The 18,183-nt window shown below is 41.6% G+C and overlaps 1 protein-coding gene across 9 annotated transcripts in view; it reads left to right on the forward strand.

Moving 5' to 3' along the window:
* SNTG1 (syntrophin gamma 1) overlaps positions 1–18,183 on the forward strand; it is a 437,703-nt gene that overhangs the window by 166,375 nt on the left and 253,145 nt on the right. For 5 of the 9 annotated variants that reach the window (XM_053247884.1, XM_053247887.1, XM_053247883.1 and 2 more), the window contains one exon: positions 10,385–10,519. The exons of 2 other annotated variants lie outside the window; for them this stretch is intronic. The gene's annotated coding sequence lies outside the window, so the exon portion shown is untranslated. Of the gene's footprint in view, positions 1–8,169; positions 8,241–10,384; positions 10,520–18,183 lie in introns of all 9 variants that reach the window. 2 more of the 9 variants (XM_053247888.1, XM_053247886.1) reach the window with 1 other exon arrangement.

Below are 18,183 nucleotides of genomic sequence, written 5' to 3' on the forward strand. Positions count from 1 at the left end.
TAGTAGTTTCTGTCAAAGTGTTGTAGATCATAGAAGAGTAGACATGTAAAGATGTGTAAGGTGGCTATTATAAGACAGCAGATCACCACAAAGTGAAATGTACCACAGGGATCTTTGCCATCTGCCACTGTGTGATCTTGTGATTTTCCAAAATGTTTGGAAAAGGTTGCTTTTGCTGGATTGAAATGTTACAGAATACGGGTAGCATTCTGTGCTGGAATATTGCCCCATATGTTTATGGACCCCTTCACAAATTAGGTTAGACCAGCTGGTTTTCAGGCTGGATCTAATTCTTGGCTGCAATCACTGTTATATGTGACAGACTTCATCTTTCTGGTTTTTCTTTCTTTCAAGGAATTGGTTAGAATGTCTCTAGGTCATCCTATAAGAAGGGATTAATTGTTTCGATGTGATACACAATGGATCTTGCACGAAAGCAGAATTAAAGTTAGTAGCTGATATCCTGACTAACAAAGCATGTAAGAAGACCCTGCTGGGCTGGGCTGGGCTGGGAGTGTACCTGCAATTCCCCTCCGTGCAAGGTGTTGTGCTACAGGACTAAGGCTTCCGAGGCACTGCTCACACTCTGGAAGTGCACTCCGGGGTTGGAAACATAGTGCTGAGTGATGTCTTTCTGATTCTATGGCGCACTTTAGAAATGCAAGCAGAGCTTGGACATCTTAATGGCGCAACAGCACATATGCCAACAGATTGGGGGAGTTGCACATGGGCTCTCAGTGTATTCCCCATAGAGCTGCCTTACACACAAGCTTTGCTATTCTGGACGTCAAGCAATTACACTTAGCTACCTATAGATGAATTTTATTTTAAGAAGGAAATATTTTCTAGAGATCAGTGATTTTGAATATAAATATCATATTCGTGAAGTGGGTTAAGAATTTTGAAAGTGAAAGTTGAATGGATTTTCAGGAATGGAGTGTTACTTCAGATATGAGCCCTGGAATTTGAGCTGGTGAACATGTGTAGTACGCTGGAAGTGGGTCTGGAAATGCCACCCCAGGCAAGTCAATCATCCTCCCACCTGGGCTCTTCATGCTTAGGGCGTTCACCTGAAGAGGTGAATGCCTTAAACATGGTCTCTGATGTTTCTGTGAGCAGCTGTTTGGGGAGCCGTCTTCAGACAAATGTTCTAAGCATGAAGAGCCCTGGCAGGAGGAGGATGGACACACCATAACACCACAAGACCTGCTTCAGGCACAGTATGCATGTTCACTGGCTATAATTCTGAATGACTGAACAGGGCTATGGTGAAACTCTAAACATTTAGGCAAAGAAAGGCTGTGAATGCCCACCACTTCTGTCATATGCAGAAGCCAAATATTTGTGCTCTTGTAATTAAAATATTGAAATATATTTAAAATTTATGTAGTTGGAGACTGAAATATAACCTTATATATTATTCATTTTACAAAAGCTATTCCAGTGGTTATTAATTCAGCTATATACAGATTGTTTGAACTTGACTTTTACAACAACCCCGAGACCATATACTCAATTTAGAGAAGAAAATAGTCTGAAGTTACCCAAGTTTATTTTGTACAATACAGAATGACCTTTATATTTGCAAGGGTTCCATTCACAGCAAGCACTGTGGATACTGAGGCTTTGGGGCAATGGAAATCCAGGGGTTAGGCCACTAAGGGGCAAACAGCGGGGGGGGGGGGGGAGAGATGGAAAAAAGCCAAGTAAAATGTTCTACCGTGTTCCGCGGATCCCCAGTGGTCCAGCAGTGCCCCTCAAGAGACTTAATTCTACCATTTTTGGGTGACTTTTAAAATGAGTCACAAAATGGCTCCTGAGCACAAAATGGTGGCCAGAAATGATCTCTGACATCATTTCCAGCCACCCCCAATCTGCAGATATGTGGATTTAACCACCCCCCCATTTTTCTTGAATATACTGAGGCTAGGTTTCAATTACCCAACTGCGGCTACACAAAACTGCAGGTGCTGTATCTGTGAGTAAGGAGATCATCCTGTACTGGCATAACCAAACAACAACAACAACAACACTCAAAGCAGCTTCACAGCCATCAGCAGCAAGATCCTTCTCTATACTCTTTAAATTCTAAAAACCTGATAACGTTTTCCAGTATGTTTGTAAAATATTTGTTTCACAAAAGAGTCACAGATTGTATAGTAGCATTTGTTTTCCAGAAAAATAAACAAAATTAATGCAAATGACTTTCATAGCATACATTAAAATTTGACTCGTATGTATGTGTTTTCTCTCAGGGAACTTGGCAGGTGAGAAAGGAATGCTTAACCGCTCCTGTTCTCTCTGGTTTGTTGCAGGAGATGCCGGCAGCCCATTTCCTCTCAACAGGATTATTTCTGATCCTGGATCTATTTTGGGGAAAGTCAAGTTAAAAATGGCTGTGAGGCTAGCATTTGCAGGAAACTCATATGTTTGCTTTATAACATGTAGTTCTGCACTTAACCTATGTTTGGAGGTTTGTGCTCTAAGTAGAAGATCCCTTGGAGTTTTTAGCATAATTATAGGATAATGAAGTTTTTCATAATTATAGGATAATACAGTTTAACATAATTATAGGATAATACAGTTATAGTTCCGGTTAATCTAGAAAAATTTCAAAATTATTCCAGTGGGGCTGCCAGTAGGTATTCTCTAGTATCCCTACACCTGACCATTGATCCTCAATTGGATGGAGTCTTCATAATCCCTCATCCGATTTCAGAAAGCTAAGTCCCTGGGTGTGTTCAGACGGAGCATGGAATCTCACCTGAAGCCCCCTCTGCCATGGAAGTGTGAAAATGGCGTAAGCAGAGCCATTTTCACCCAGGAAAAGCTATTTTGTGCAGTCTTGCTGTGAGACTCTGTTTTTGCTGGGAACAGCGGAACAGCAAAAAGAACTGCTGCTGTGGAGCACTTTGGCCTTTGCCTCTCACCTCCTAGTCAAAACAAGGCTGAGCTTGGAGCATGGCAATCGGGCTTGTTTTGAACCGGGAGGGGAGAACTGAGATTGAAACTGCTTCACTAGGGCCTGAAACAGAGTGTCGGGGCACAAGGGAAAAGACCTCAGTGGCTATTAACATGGATTGGAAATGTCTAGGATGGAGAGTCAACTTGGAAAGCATTTTAGCAGGCCCTCTACATGGAGGGCATCCACTCCACTTCCCATGCCATTGCCAGGGATCCCTTGATCCTTGATAATGTATTCCAAGCATTAAAACAGAACCATTTTAAGAAGCCACTCCTACTGATTGCTCCTATTGATTTATTTTATTAATCATTTATTTATTCAATTTCTATATTGCCCTTCCAAAATGGCTCGGGGAGGTTTGATTACAGCAAACAGTTATCAAACCAGATAGACTCCCATGTTCAGGAGTCCTGGGGGCTGCAGCGAGGAGGACTCTAAAAAAAGGAAGGTAAAAGGAAGACATCTGTGCTAATGCTCTTGTGCTGATGCTACTCCAGATCCTATCCAAAAGAAGTATTGTTTAGGAAGATATGCAGAAAAAGAGCAAGCATAAGATAAGAAGTAAACCAAAGCACTATTCAGATGTGGCATTATACAGGTGTCTGTACACATGTACATGTTTTTGTGTGGATGACAAAATTAACGTGTTCATTTAAAAAGTGAATCTTGTCACCTGAAGCTCCCTCTTCCATGGGACTGTGTGCTCCCCCCACCCACCCCGTGTGATCCTCTACTTCCTTTCTAGGTTAAAATATGCTGAGATTGGCCATGATGTGTGATCCCACCAACCTTGGCATATCCTAACCCTATTTGCTTCAGAGATCTGAACACAAGGGCTGAAGTGAAGGTAGGGAGGAGTGTATGCTCTCAGAGTTGAGGATTGTCACACGGAGCTGGACTTCAGCTAAGTTTCTGTGCTATGTATGAACTCACAGCCTGAGTTCATTTAGTTTTGCTGCTTACTCTTCCCCCCAGTTTCTTGCTTATTTTGCTCCCAGTGTACCTGTTGCCCCTGGAGATTCCATGCTTGGAGATTTTATTGTTGTTAAGAACCTTTAGAACCTGTCCAGCACTGTTCCCTCTAACAAGGATACCCAGATGTTGCTCACTATAGCTCCCAGCATCCACAGCTGCAGTGACCTTTGACTGGGGATTCTGGGAGTTGTAGTCAACAACATCTGGGAATCCCTGTTAGAGGGAACACTGATGCCCACCACCCAGAACCTTCACAACCTGCCATTTTCTGAGTTTTTATCTCCCTTCTGTGGCTGGCATTAATAGATTGCAGACCAGGAGAGAGTTTAAGTTGTAATTAATCCACATTCTTTTGCTGTGTCTCAGCCTGGACCTAATTAGGCAAGTTTTGTGGGAATTCTGGACTTTTTCTGGATCTTTTAGGAAAACTCAGTAAATCTCCCCTAAAATCTTCACCAAATCATCCCCTCTCCAGAATCTGCTGCCAGATTTCCCTTCCCCTACCAGCAATTCTAAACATATTATCAAATCAAATTGATATTCTTGATATCAGTGTGAATCCATTTGTGTAGCCACATAAGGTAGTAAAAGGAATCTTTTACTACAAAAGAGTAAAAAATGAGAGAGTATGTGCCAAATCACCATGAGAAAGCAGAAATGTTAAAATAAGATGTGCACACTTTAATTAATCTGTAATTAAGGTAAAAAAAATTGGTACAGAATGAGGTTATTCACACAACCAAAAACTGGACAAAACAAGTGTCCTACTCAAGTTTGGGAGCTATATGTACTCCCAGTTTTCAGTTGTGTGGAAGCAAACAACTAGGTAGGAGGAGGGAGAAGTGATTGTGTGGAATCAAGTTAGGAGGAAAAGCTGGGTGTCCAACCTAGCTTTTCCTCCTACCTTGGTCATACCATGCTGTATATGAAACCTTGGTAGGACAGTGCTGTCCTACCCAGTGTTTCTTCTTACCTTGTTTCCACACAAACAGGTCATTCACACGGCCATTGGCCTTGGGAGGAGGGCAAGGAAAAGGTGGAGGCTATGTTGGTAGAGGCTGACTGAATGGTACTCAACCTCTGGGATGGGCAGTATCTGTTCCAGTTGGAGAGACTCACAGAACAGGGTAATTTAAGTGTTACCTCAGCTGTGCAGGAGCGACTGATGAACAAGCAGCTCCCATGTGGCTAAAGTAATGTTTGAAGAAGAGACTTTTAATATAGGCTGCTTTGCGAGAATCTGGAATTAGTCAATGAGAGAGAATTCATGAAGATTCAACAAGGTGACTCGATTTTTAAAATTAAAATCCTGACACGAAAAAAAGTGAGGGGTTGGAATGTAGATATAAGATAAGGGGTGGGGAGACATGGTGGCTTTCTTATACATCAAAAGGAAAAGCAAAAACCGAAAGCAGCAAAGAACAATAAATTGGGTGAAAGTCAAAGCATGAACACTACAAAAAATATTGTAAGTGAGAGGATTGACAGGATTATTGAAAGAAGCTCAAGGCACTCCAGGAATATACAGTAAATTGAGCAAAGTGAAATGTACATAAAATACCTAAGTACAGAACATCTCCCTTAAAGGTTTCTCAAGCCATTCTGCTTTAGAGGAATGGAAGACCTATGTAGAAAATAAGAACAGCCCTGCTGGATCAGGCCCAAGGCCCATCCATTGTAGCATCCTGTTTCACACAATGGCCCACCAGATGCCTCTGAAAAGCCCACAGGCAAGAAGTGAGGGCATGTCTTCTCTCTTGCTGTTGCTCCCCTGCAACTGATATCTGGTGGGCTACTGTGTGAAACAAAATGCTAGACTAGATGGGCCTTGGACCTGATCCAGCAGGGCTGTTCTTATGTTCTTATATGGAAATCTAAACCCCTCCTCCCAGCACCACCATTTCATCTATGCATTGAGACCCCCAAGCTCTGTCTCTCTTACTGGCTCTGCACGTGAAACAGGCCACACTTCAGAGGATGCTACCTGGCGGGCCTGGACTTCAATATGCTACCTAGCTGCCTAAGTAGCATATTTTGTAACAACATGTGGGAATTATTCAAAGACGAAAGAAACTATATTATTGTCTGTACAAGGATAACAGAAGAGTCTGTGATAATTTTACTTTTTTCCTCTCAATATAGAATATAGAACAATATAGAATTCCAAGTCTTTGGTTTTTGGTTAGGATGAAGAAAAGTAAAGACAAATTTGAATTTTTAAATAACATCTTGGAATACTATTGTTGATTATTTATAAATTGTTTTCTCTATAGCAAAAAAAATATATATCAGCATATACAGGCAGAAGATTGTCCAGAAGCACTACAAAGCAGTGAAAAAATATAACAAATTACATACAAATATGTTTTTAGCCTAACCAGACAATTAGTCACGATTAGCTTAAGTGCCATTAGCCCAGACTAACTTAGTCTGGATGGTGGCCATTCAAAAATCTTTTGCCGCTAATTCTCATATCACTTCCTGTGTTCCAGATACCTTAAAAGTTACATACAGAATAAACCAACTGTCCCTAATTCCTTCCCCCTTTCATTTGAAGACACAAGTTTGACAAATGTAACTGAGTATTGATCCAAAAGGGGTATGAGGGCAAATGTGAAAACAGGAAGTCCTGTTTGCTTGATATTCATTTACTTACCCCCATCAGGATCTGGCATCTCTTGAAATTATTCAATCCATATTTTTGAGGAGTTTGTTACAGGTCCCTCAGTGTGTATCTAATGCTGATGTACTCTTGGAGTCAGGTATGCACAGGGTGGAAATTAGAGCTTGGATCTAAATCAGCAATTTTTGGTTAGGACTTCTTTTCTTTCCTAAAGGCCTAATCCCTCTGTTATTGTCAGATAGTTTCCACTCTAGTTAGAGATTCTCTATTGAAGCCGAATTACATCATTCTGTTTTTTTCTCCTACCCTATTACTGGATTGGGGCTATGAGCGAGCTAAGCTTGCTCTTATGCAGAGGATACTGGATGTGGCATATCTGCCTGATAGATATGTTTGTGGTCTGCAGTTATTTGCGGTTTACCTGCCAGATACTTAAATTCGCTTGTAGTTCCTAAATACAGGATAATATTCTCTTTAGCTCGCTTCAGTGCACTCCCATCTGCGGTATTGGAGGGCAGGTACAAAAAGTCACTTATTGTGTGTTTTTGTCCATGTGTTGATAAAGTGGTTGAGTCAATTGCTCATATTTTATTATATTGTAAATTTTATAATGATTTTTGGGTTGTTCTTATTGCTCCATATTTAAATGTTTTTTCTGGCCATTCAGATGAATCCTGTATTAGTTATTTACTGCCAGATCGAAATGCTGAGGTTATATGCAATGTGGCCAAATTTCTTCTGACTGCTAGTAGGATTCGGCAAGTTATGATATCTTCTACAGCCTCTTAACTTATCTGTAGTTGTTGGATGTAATTTGTGGATATATTGGGTGTGGGTTTTTTAAAATGATTTTGTTTCCTGATCAGTGACCGAATAAAGAACGTTATTGTGTCATTTATTTATGTGAGCCTCTAGAGGAGAGAGAGAGCCCTAAGGCTGACAAACTGCTCTACTTACGTGTATACATGGCAACTCTGCTTCATCACAGGTGAAGATTTAGAGCAGGGTGAGCAGCTGCTCCTCTTGCACTTGGAAGCTCTGAAGTTCCAAGTGGCAGTGCCAAGGATGAAGGCAGGGGTGCTCTGTAGAAGCACCCATGAAGTACAAGGGTCTGCCATGAGGAGGGCTGTTTGCCCCTTCCCCCCATGAAAGCATTTTGAAAGCACTCCCCACAGTGAAAGCATTTTCTGATTATGCAGGCAGGATGAGCATGGAATTGAATCTCACCCACAGTATACAGTTGGTTGGGCAGATCAGGGACTTTCCTTTCATGAGGCAAGGTGAGGTAGTCACCTCAGGCAGTGGATTATTGGCGTGCCAGCTGCTTGCCCCTCACCATTGTCACTGAAGCATCTCTTTGGGACCAATCTTGTCCTTGCAAACTCTGTAAAACAAATTAAATGTAGTACACTCAAATGTTCATTCTTAGGAATTTAAATACAGTAAAACTAATGCAGTTGAAATCGGATTCTTAAAATAATATAGTTTAGAAAATTATAACTAGTAAAATGAAGTGATAGCCAAGCTTGGCACAATAACATGATGATTGAGAACACATATTCAAGTCTTAGAGCTCTAAGATGTCTCTTCTTATTTTGATATCAAGGAATGAATAAAGACAGACGTCTGCACCTGGAAACAAGAGGCTGCTCTATGCTTCTCCTCCCAGAAATCCTTGTAGGTTGTCAATTTATTTAGGTGCAAAGCCTGTCATTCTTGTCTTCAGACATGGTTCCTGATTTAATTTCCAATACAGTATCTGGTAATCAAGAAACACACTATAGTTAAAAAGGTTAGCCACTAAACATCTGTTTGCTTTGGAAATACAATCTTTAATATATCCCAGAAGCAAAATTAAGGGTGAAAATGGTATCTTCCATCCCTTTATAACCTATGTACCTACTGAAACTTCTAAAAGATTTCCATACATGATCAAAATCACCACATGAATATATGACCCTTCTCCTAATTGTATTTCCAGCAGTGCCTATTAAAGTTAACATACACTTCTTAAAGTGTTTTTTGGAGTACAATGCCAAAAATGAATTAATGTGCAAGTAATATTTCTTTTCTCTGAAAGAAATATTGATTGAGAAGTGAACAAATTATGTATTGATCAATTTCCATTGATCACATGTTATGTGACTCTGTAAATCTTCTTCCTATTTTACTTTATGTTCTCTTTGTTTACATTTGAAACTATTGTATATACAGGGAGTCCCCAGTTTACAAACAGGTTGCATTCCAAAAGATCGTTTGTAAACTGGATGTTCATACCTTGAAGCACATATAGTTCCTATGAGTGATGACTCTTGTGAATGTTTGAAGTGCAAGCAGGAACCAATTTTTAGTAAATTTGGTACAGTTGTAGGTACACATAGGGACACCTCAGATGCATAGTTTGAGGTGATGTCATCCACCCCAATTCAAGATGGCGGGCACATGAATGTTTGAGGCCCAAGTGGGCCAACTTGTGAACTGCCTGATTAGAACCTAATTTAGTTCAGTTGTTGGGATAGTGGAAGTAGGCAGATTAGTGCTTACCAAAACAACCTGTTGAACTTTCCAGACAGAAAGTGGGCAATGTACTCTATTTGTTCAGTTTCCCATTGAGAATTAGTTGCATTCTTATCAGTTTTTTATTATTAATTTGTGAAGATTGGATTATACAAGAACAGTTTAAAATCTGGTTAATCCTCCTCTGGGGTGCCCATTTATTGCTTAAACTATTGTTTGTATATTTTTTAAGGACTCTTAAGGCATTTCTTTGATAATATTTCATGTTCAGAGCTTGTGGAATGTACATGAGTGCTGCTTTTTTGAATGATTATTAAACTGACAGTTATGAAACCTGGAAAAAGTTTAATATTACCTGCAAACATTTGGTTTTTTAAAAGACATAAGCAGTTACTAAGGATATGCAGCCGTGTTAGTTCAACACCCATATTGGACCTTATTGGGTATTGTTGGAATGGGTTGTGCAGAGACAGGAGTGACAACTGACAGTTGGAAATCTGGTTAAATTCCCTCCTATCATTATGGAGCTCTTTTGGAGTTCTGACATGCCTGTCAAACCTCTCCCCCCCTCATTATTTGGATCTGGGTGCAGCAAACAGCAGCATGGCATCCCTTTCTTGAGGCTGGAGCCAGTTGCCTGGCTGCTTGCCTTTTGCAATGACTTCTCTTTTAAAGGTGCATTTCCCCCCATTTACGGTCCTTAGGTTCCCAGCTGATGTGGTGGGTTGTGGGAATTATAGTTCTTTTAATGGATGCTGCATCCATTAAAACAATGATTATCTCCACAATTCACTGCCCCAACTGGGAACCTAAGGACCTTAGAGGGGGAAAAGCACTCTTTAAAACAGAAGACACTGACAGAAGGAAGGGGCAAGCAGCCGGTTCTTGCCTCCCAAAGAGGACGTTGTGCTGCTGTCTTTTGATCCATGTAAGCAAGGGAAATGAGGAGATGGCGGGGAAAGGCAGAAGAAGAGGGGAACAGGAAGAGAGCAGTGGCAGGAAAGGGACAAAATGTTGGAGAAATGTCAGAGTTCCAGTTTGACCTGACAGTTTTGAGGAGCTGTGCCGGCCCTCTAAACAATTTCTCTGTCAGATGAAATTAGATTGGATCTGACATTTTTCACTAAGCACAGAACTAGTAGTTACTATTCAGCTGCAAATAAGAATGTCCCCGCATACTATCTACTATGTTTTTTTAAAAAACTTTCCTCTTCAGTAGATATCCTAGGTTATATATTCCATTAATGAGTAGAAAATTGGGAGTGGGGCCTCTCAGACTTGACATTTCTCCTTCATTTCCACAGTGGCAGTTAGTCCACCATCTCATCTTGGGTGTCGGCAAGCAGAGCCTTGATGTCTGGGACTGGCAGTAGAGTATTGTTAATGTGTCTGTTCAGCTGTACAGCTCTCTTATCTGTTTTCATCAAAGGAAGTATTTGGTGAGTTACAAATCATGCTCTTCTGGTTTTCTCTTCAATTACATTTTGGAACGTGCATTCATTTTTTCTCAGATCTATGAAGGAGGATGGGGCTCAAAGAGATAAGTTAAACTCACTAAATTGTAAAGTATAAATTGACCTACTGTAGACCTATCCAGGTAGACCTTGTTGTGAGAACCACCAGGGTTAGGGACTGATCCCGGCACTCCTTGGCCAGGTAGCCCAGGATTTTTACCTGGGCTAAAAGTGATGTAGGAGTACATGTGCATGTCCTCCTGCCCCACTGCCCAGTTGTGTGGGAACATGGGCTGCCATATGGGAACATGGGCTACTACCATAAGGGATGGGGGAAGGAGTGACCTGCTGCCGCAGCAGTTATATGGATGCACAAGCAACACTGCTTACCAGGACCTATCATGACCATGTGGGGGATGATAGGAATGATCCTGCCTTCCCCAGCCCCACCTGAAGCAGTCTAACGGCCTTAGTGACTTCTAAAACAAATTGCCAAAAGTGTTTAAATGGATGGACTTTTAAACAGATGGAGAAAGGGGTTAAAAAAATGTCAAAGGTTTTCCTGAAGCATAGAGAGGGGCAAAAATTGTTCACTCCACAGCAGGAAAACCCATAACTCCTGAAGGCGGGCATGGGTATCTCAGGTTATCTCTGTTAGTTCTTCTTAGGGCTGGATCCAAACTTTCTGTTCAAAGAAATTTGAAGAATATTTCAGGGTTCCTTCCAGGGAAAAACTGAAATTTAAATAGACCAAAGTATTTACACAAGGAGAAATTTTTGGAGAATTTTCTCAAATGTTTCTTTGTATTGCTCTTCTCTTCAAAGAACATCTCTTTTGCCTGTTTCCTACTATTTTGGATGCCTCTGTCCTCCTCCCCAGGTGATCAGCCCGGGGTTTGATTCCCAGTACAGTTATCAGGCTGCTCCAGGATTCTCATTGCCACAGAGCTAGTTGTGTTGGGAGAGGTTGTGCCTGAGTCACCACCTCAAGCCCCAGGGTTCTGCATGAGAGAGGCAGGCAAACCCCTCATAGAGTTCTGATCACAGTCACCCACGGGTTGCCAATATCATAGAAGCTGTTCCCCGGAAATCCCCCTTCCATCTTACTAGTCTCTGGATGCTCAGCAATGGTTTTTCTACTGTGATTGCTCTTTAGCAGCACTAACCTGCTGATAATATTAACAAAATCTCTCTGGTCCTACAGTGTAGAGTAGGTGAAAAAGCTCCCACTCATGGAATTTTTGGGTGAAAAGGAAACAAATTCTCCCTGGCCCTTTGTGGCAGTCAGTGAATCCTACACTGATAGCTGGTCAGATGTATAACCGCTTCAAAAAACAACAACAGTGGGGCTTGTTAAATTGTCCTATCATCTGATTGGCCCACTGGCTTTGAGGCTATGCAGCAATTCAGCATGGCCAATGCTGTCACACCTCGGTTTTGAGACGAGAAGCTTTTTCAGGCAGTGCTTTCAGCTCTTGGTGTATCTGACAATCAAAACAACTCCGAATAAGAATCACAGCATTACAGAAGCAGCTCCTCTCCAGGTTTTCTTTTGTGTATGTTCACACTGCTTGCTTCCAGGTAGGGGTGTGCACAAAACTGGTTTGCCCAGTTTGATTCAAGTCTGAACTGGACTTGAACTGAATCGGGCATCTTCAGTTCTGTGGCTCCAAAAGCCACCACCACCACCCCACACACCCCTCCAGACCTGGCTCAAATTCGAGCCAGTTTGGGGGTTCTAAACTTCTTTAAAAACATTACTCACCACTGCGGGTCCAGCATTCATGACCTGGCCACATAAATGGCCAGGGAGCATGCACAGCAGCCTCCAAAATGGCCACTGTCATCAGGAAAAGGGCCGGAACAGCCCCAAACAAGCCAAAATGGCCCTTGCGGGAGTGGGGGGAGGCAGGTGCTGGAGAGGGAGACTAAGGAGACCCCATGCGACTGCACCAGCCCTCCCCCCCGAGGCTGCTGGACCCGCAGTGCCATGGCAATGACTAACACTTTTTTTTTAAAGTTTAGAACCCCCGAACTGGCCCTGAGCCAGCCGGGGGAGGTTTCAGCTTCAGGTTCGATGACCAACCAGCTTGACCTCAAACTGGTTCGCACATCCCTACTTCCAGGTTTTGCTTCTGGCCAGTGGCTTCCTAGAGCCAGCCAGTAGCTTGCTGCCTGAAAACTGGTTTTCCCACTATTTGCATCTGTAGAAGGCAGCTCAAAAGCTTGACTGGCAACCCCTCTAGCTTTATCCTGAAAAAGTAGCTGAAATACAGGATTTTTTTTTACCCCAGACATAAATCAGGCTAAGCTTAAATTCGGAAGTAAACCCCCAAATTGTGCGTGAAGTGTTCCCAAAGATCTCTCACAGACTTCGGCAAGAATCTGGCCGATGTGCGAATTCACACACTCACTTTGGGTCAAGTTTCGTGATAAAAGCCCTGTCTGAAAAAGCTCCAGGTGCAACAACATCCACCAATACTTTAATGGAACCAGGTTGTGGGGGAGGGAGGAATGGAAATATAAGCATTTGACCCATCTCCCTTTTCTAATACTACCTATCCCTTGGAAGAGCACAAAATGTAAAGATAAATATGTCATACAAACTGTTTCCTGTTCCTTTGCATTTTACATTAATTAGTTTACTGTTCCTTTGTGTTTTACATTAATTGACCTGTGAAATGAAATCCAAACATTAATTTAGTCTAATACGTTCGTTAGGCCCAACTAAAATATTACAAAGTAGCAAGCAAGTTTTGAGTCCTCCAGAATTCTTGAGACTGGGCATTAAGCAAAACATAGGAGGCAGGGGACAAAGTTAGGAATGATGGAAGAGCCCTTAGGTCCACAGTTGTAATAGTTTTAAGATGGTGTGTGAGTTTGTTGCACACATGACTTGTTTAGACTTCTCTGGTTCCAAAACAGTTTTCAGGTTGCACTGAGGTTGCTGGGACAAAGAAACAACAACAACAAAAGTCGTTTCCCCAATCTTTTTGAAAATGTGAAATTTGTCATTTACTTGTATCTAGAACTAACTGGAATATAAAGGTCCCTTGCAATGAGTGGAAGTAAATGTGGTTTTAATTCTGCATTTGAGAGGCCCAATAATAGGGATGTGCAAATTGTTTCAAGGTCGAATCAGTTCAGCTCGAATATGGTCGACACGAGTGATTTGACCTCAATACAAATCTATCCAGTCACCCCTGGCCAAATTCGAGCTCAAATAGAATCTCCACAGATTTGATTTGAATCGATTCAAGATGTGTGGGGGTTTTTTAGTTTCCCTTCTTCATTCCCCCTAATTCCCAGCTTTCATTTTGAAAAATGCTAAGCTCTAGCCCTTATAGAAGTGGAGTTATGGAGCAAAATCTGCAGTCCCTATTTCTGAAGTGTTTAGACTCTTTGGCATGTAATGACTTTTCCTCATAATGAATCACTATGAGGATTCCTTACATACCCAAGAGTCTAAACACTTTAAAACTCCTAAAAAAATAAATTGAGTACCCCACTGGCTTGTGGGTTGCAGGGGGTAGTTGTCAGATGGAGTGGCACTATCCCCCCCCCCCGCCCACAGCTGCAAGGCAGTGAGGTACTAAGTTCATTTTTTAGGGATTTTTCAATTGTTTAGACTCTTGGGTGTGTAATTAATTTAATCTAATCTCCGAATTGAATCTAATCCAACTTGAATAGAATCTGATCAGATTCCAAGTTTGCAGATTCAAGTTTGAATAAAATCTGGCTGATTCAGTTTGACCTCGAATCAACAATTGATTTGTGCCCATCCAGCATGGTGTAGTGGTTAGAGTGCTGGACTAGGACCAGGGAGACCCGAGTTCAAATCCCCATTCAGCCATGATACTTGCTGGGTGACTCTGGGCCAGTCACTTTTCTCTCAGCCTAACCTACTTCACAGGGTTGTTGCGAGGAGAAACGTAAGTATGTAGTACTTACTTTGTAGTACTCTGGACTTCTTGGAGGAAAAGCGGGATAGAAAATGTAAAAATAAATAATAATAATAACTCACAAAAGAGAGAACACCACCAGTTATATTTCTACTGTTTTTATCTAACTTACACCTATTTCCTGCCTATATTTCATTTTAAATCAATAATAGAATTGTAACCATGTAAGAGACATCAGCAAGGTTGATGAATCAAGATTCCTTCTGAGGCATTTAGGGGAATTAAAAAAAAAATTCCTTCATGCATCTCATGCCTAGCTATCCACTGTCTGTAATCTTTTGAAATGCCAAGCATCCTTTGTTGTATCCCCTTATAGTCTTTTGTCATATCCCCTTAAGGCTTCCTTTGTCAGTTTCCGCAAATGAACACATTTCTTCCAGTCTGGTCATTATGTTTAAATCTAGACACTGTTTAATGGTTCATCCTACAGATCATTATTAATACTCAATTACTGTATTTCATGTTTTAAAACAAGCCTATGAACTGAGTGGGTCAAGAAGTAATAGACCTTGGTAATACTGAAAGCCTGTTGAGCCTATGATCAAGCCAGCAATGTATCAAAAAAGACCATATGACCATAACTGATTAAACAAAGGCCAAGATTTTTCACAATGTTTGGTGCCACATGCAGCTTGGTATTTCGAGTAGAAGCACAGCAGTGGCAATAACACTACAGACAGACATCTGTTGGAAAGACAAACGGGTTGCACTCCCCTTGAAGGAGCAAGTATGCAGCTTGGGGGTACTACTGGACCTGGCTCTGCTTTTGGAAGCTCAGGTGGAGGCGGTGGCCAGGGGTGCCTTTGCACAGCTTTGGCTAGTGCGCCAGCTGCGTCCCTTTCTCGAGAAGGCAGATCTGGCCACAGTTACCCATGCCTTAGTCACATCATGGCTGGATTACTGTAATGTGCTCTACGTGGGGCTGCCCTTGAAGAATATCCGGAAACTGCAGCTAGTGCAAAACACGGCAGCTGGGTTTTATCTCAAGCTGCCCGGTGGGAGCACATCACACCCATCCTGAAAGAGCTGCACTGGCTGCCAGTTCATTTCTGGGTCCAATTCAAGGTGCTGGTTTTGACCTTTAAAGCCTTTAATGGTTTAGGCCCGGGATACTTGAGGGACCGCCTGCTCCCAAGGGTTGCTGCCCGCTTGACAAGGTCATCTGAGGGGGCTCTGCTCCAGGTGCCAACAATGAAGGAGGCTCGGCTGTCGTGCACTCGGGACAGTTGCTGCCCCCAGACTTTGGAATGCTCTCCTGGTGGCCATTCGCTCCTCGGACTCCATCACAGTTTTTAGAAAGTTTCTTAAATCTTGGCTTTTTATCCAGGCTTTTACATGACTGTTTCTGTTGCTGCTTCTATGTGTTTTTATCCATTTATAGTTTTTATGCATGTATTTTATGGTTTTTAAATTAGATTTGTTTTATATTTTTAGCTTAATGTTTTTACTGTCATTTTACTGTATGTTTTTTTAACTTTTGTAAACCACCTTGCGGTTGTTTTTAATGAAAGGTGGTATATAAATTCAACAATAAATAAAATAAATAAATAAAACTCCTCAGGAATCTGAAACTTCACTGAAAGATTTAGAATGCTTTCTGGATTTTGCAGTCTTGGGTTAACTGGCTTGCTAAATTCAAGACTTCACTCAATTAGATATTTTGTGTTAGAAGCAATAGTTAGTATTTTTTGCCCCGTAATGCAAGTAAGTTCAGAAAGACAATTAGGTAATTGTGCCCCCCAAACATAGCACCCACATGCCAAAACCCCACCCAATGACTGCTCTGTCATTTATTCTGCAAAGCATTTGCTTTTAATGTAATGTAATGTTATCTACATAAACTGGTAGATAACAAACTATCCCTTTTGAATTTAAGAATAACAATAGGCATACATTAATAAAGTAAAACGAAATGAACAGCAAGTACTTTGTAGTATGTACTGCTTCTTATCTTGACAGATACTAGAGGAAGTGAGAAGTGTGTTTCCCCCTCTATCTCCAGAGAAAACCCTCAGTTGCATACTGTAAACAAACATAAAAATAAATGGCCTAAAGAAAGATATTGCACACGAGATAAGAGATTCAGGTTATACCTATTTATATGCCAGTGCCAGAAGCCTCTGAGCCAAGATGGGCGAGCTGGAGTGCTTGGTTGCTAATGAAAACATAGATATAGTGGGCATATTGGAAACATGGTGGAATACTGAGAACATGGTTATTCCTGGATATAAATGCTGTAGAAAGGACAGGGAGGGGCAAATAGGGGGTGGAGTAGCACTGTGTATTAAAGAAGGGATAGAATCTCACCAGCTAGAAAACCTAGGAAGATTAGAGTCATCCACAGATACTCTGTGGGTGAGAATACAAGGCCCAGAAGGAAATATGCTACTAGGAATGTGCTATTGTCCTCCTGATCAGAATGCTGAAAGTGATTAGGAGTTGCAGAAGGAAATCAAGGAAGCATCAAAGAGAGACAGAGCTGTAATAATGGGTGACTTCAATTACCCTTGTTGGAGCATTAGATGATGGAGTGAAAGGGATTATTAAAGAGCTTATAGAGATTGCAGAAAAGCTAAATGAGTTATTTGCATCTCTCTTCATGACAACGGGTACTGAGTGTATACCTATGCCTGAACAGAGCTTCTCAGAGATAAAGGCTAAAGAACTGAGTCAGCAGAGGTGACAAAAGACGACTAACCCTAACCCTAACTTAACCCTACAATCAGGCTCTGTACCGGAGGACTGGGAAGTAGCCAGTGTAACACCAATTTTCAAAAAGGGATCTTGCGGGATCTGGGAAATTATAGGCCAGTTAGCTTAATGTCTGTTGCAGGCAGATTGATGGAAAGCATTCTCAAGGATAAAATTGTTAATCATATAAAAGAGCAGGCCCTGCTGAAGGAGAACCAGCATGGCTTCTGCAAAGGTATATCTTTCCTCACTAACATTTTGGAGTTCTTTGAGAATGTCAGCAGGTTTGTGGATAAAGGTGATCATAGTATAACTGGAATTTCAAAAAGCTTTCAACAAAGTTCGTCATCAAAGACTCTTGAGAAAACTTATCAGTCATGGGATAAGGGGGCAGGTTTAGTTGTGGATTGGTAACTGGTTAGAAACAGATGTTAGGAATAGATGGATAGTTTTCACAATGGAGGGAAGTAAGAAGTGGGGAACTCAGGGATATGTACTGGGACCAAAGCTCTTCAACTTGTTAATAAATTGTCTAGAACAGGGCTGCTGAACTTTGGCCCTTCTGCAGATGTTGGCCTACAACTCCCATAATCCTTGGCTATTACCACTGTGGCTGGGGATTATGGGAGCTGTAGTCCAAAAACTGCTGGAGGGCCAAAGTTAGCAGCCCTGATCTAGAAGTTGGGGTATGCAGCAAGATGTCCATATTTGTAGATGACACCAAACTATTTAGGGTAGTGAAATCCAAAAGAGCTCCAAAAGGCCCTCTCCAAGTTGGGGGAATGGGCAACAAAAATATTAATATTCAATATTAGCAAGTGTCATTGTTTCATATTTGGTCAAAACACCCCAACTTCACATATACGCTGATGGGATCTGAACTGTCGATGTCTGACCAGGAGAGGGATCTTGGGGTCATGGCAGACAGCTTGTTGAACGTGTCGACTCAATGTGCAGCAGCTGTGAAAAAGGCCAATTCTATACTCGGAATAATTA

Source organism: Hemicordylus capensis, chromosome 4 (genome assembly GCF_027244095.1).
Source record: "Hemicordylus capensis ecotype Gifberg chromosome 4, rHemCap1.1.pri, whole genome shotgun sequence".
NCBI classification, from domain to species: Eukaryota; Metazoa; Chordata; class Lepidosauria; order Squamata; family Cordylidae; genus Hemicordylus; species Hemicordylus capensis.